Source organism: Cynara cardunculus, assembly GCF_001531365.2.
Source record: "Cynara cardunculus var. scolymus isolate 2C chromosome LG 12, CcrdV1, whole genome shotgun sequence".
In the NCBI taxonomy this organism is placed as follows: domain Eukaryota; kingdom Viridiplantae; phylum Streptophyta; class Magnoliopsida; order Asterales; family Asteraceae; genus Cynara; species Cynara cardunculus.
Window position 1 is genome coordinate 34,772,785 of NC_037539.1, and position 2,197 is coordinate 34,774,981.

Genomic DNA, 2,197 nt, shown 5'->3' on the forward strand with positions numbered 1-2,197 from the left:
AAACAACAATTCAAGTTTGGGGGTGTGATAAGTGTTAATTTATTAACCTTATTACATCATTTTCTTAACCATTTTCCTTTGTTTTATTTGCCCATTAGTGTCTTAGTTGAGTCTTTTTATGTCATTTTCATATATTAGTAGTAATATAACATATCTAATGTTAATTCCCTGTTTATGCAGGTTTTTGATGATTTTTGGGTCAAATCCTACAACAGTCCTGTAGAAGCAGGAGTGGCAGAATCTTGTAGTACCTGTCCATGAGCTACACTTTTGCCTGGGCCGAGAATTCTTGGGCTGCTCCTTAGTAGTTGTGTGGTCAACGACCTTGGGCCCCGTCAAAGCCCATTTTTGAAGAGTCTTTTGTCTTATTAGGTGGCTCCCATTGTACAAACTCCCTTAGCCTATAAATAGAGGCTTAAGGCTTTGTTTTTCATACACTTCTCATGCTTTCTACCATTTAATCTTTGTATTAAATACTTTCTAAATTATTGCTTTCGATTCATGCTTTCGGTTTTCTTGCTTCCAATCAAGAACCGATTTTTGTGAAGTGAAGTTGTGATTACATTTTCAAGTTTAAATTCTAGTGCTCGTATTTAATCTTAATCTCATTTCTGTTTTTATTTCCAAGTTATGTTACGTTTTCTGACTTCCGTTGCAAGTTACGAATTAGTCGATCGTTGTTGCTTTACATTGGATTTCATCCTTTGTGGCTCATGACTAATTTTCGTAAACTAAATAGTTTGTTTTCAGGACTTTGCAAATAACTTTTTGGTCTTAGTAACGGAACTTGTTTTGCAAGTTTTGTTACTTGTCTTGCAAGTTTCTTCAAAGTCAACCCTATTTTCAAGGCTTTCATTTGTCACATCTTCATCCCATCAAGTATTAATCTCCATCATGTCTTAGTTTAATATTAATTAATAATATTTAGTTATTAATAATTTAATTTCAGTCCTTTACATTTCAGTCTTTATATTTCAGTCTTTTATATTTCAGTCTTTACTTATAGTATTTTACTTTACTGCAATTTACCTTTCTGTCATTTAATTTCCAGCAATTTACTTTCAGTCATTTATATTTCTATCATTTAATTTCCAGTACTTTAAATTCCAGTATTTTCATTTCTTGAAATTTAATTTCTACAATTTACTTTCTGCAATTTACTTTTCCGTATCAGTTATTTATTTTTCAGTCCTTACATCCTTCGAGAAAAGAAACAGAATGATGATGGGCTAACGCCTTAGCTTGGGATGTAACGAGAAATTAAGACCAAAGCCGATGTGAAAGCACAAAGGTGTCTTATTAGCATTATAGTCTACTATTTGTTTCAGGTGCTTAATATTTCATTTGATGATTACATTAAAATTAATTGACAACTAATTTTGTGTATAAAAATGTATTGACTTTAAAAACCTGAGGTAATAGGAGAAGGCTATAAATAGCTTTAGTGTCTGACAAATGCTATACTCCTACGGTGTAGGATGGTAACACTGTGTTGTGCTAGGATTCACAACGTCTAACATAAATGATATCGTATCGATAGCACGTTGACCGATGTGTACTCTTGGGAGGCCGTCTGACACGATAGTTGATATTGTCATAGTTATATAAAATCATTTATTGATTTTAGATAATTATGACAGGAATGCTATGTCATCTTTTTGTTGAATCATTTGTTTAATGTCTTAATCAACTGTTGCACCCTATGCTTCTTCTTAATACTGATATTTTCCTTAGCTGTTAATCAAACCTCCTAATTTTAGATAAATCAAATCTCTCGTTTCGCCATCTGAAACTAGTTTTTATAAACTGAACTTTTGAAGAACTTTACAAGTTATCTCTGTGGGAACGATATCTAGTACTTATACCATTATTACTTGTTACGAGACGACAGTAGTTAAGGTGTATACTTGCGCCGAGTTCTATTTTTGTGTTGAAATCTAAGATTGAATAAACAGACGAGCACATACATATATATATATATATATACATATATGTACATATATATACATATTGATAAGTGTTATTTTATTAACCTTATTACATCATTTTCTTAACCATTTTCCTTTGTTTTATTTGCCCATTAGTGTCTTAATTGAGTTTTTTTATGTCTTTTTCATATATTAGTAGTAATATAGTATATCTAATGTTAATTCCCTGTTTTTATAGGTTTTGATGATTTTTGGGCCCAGTCCTACGG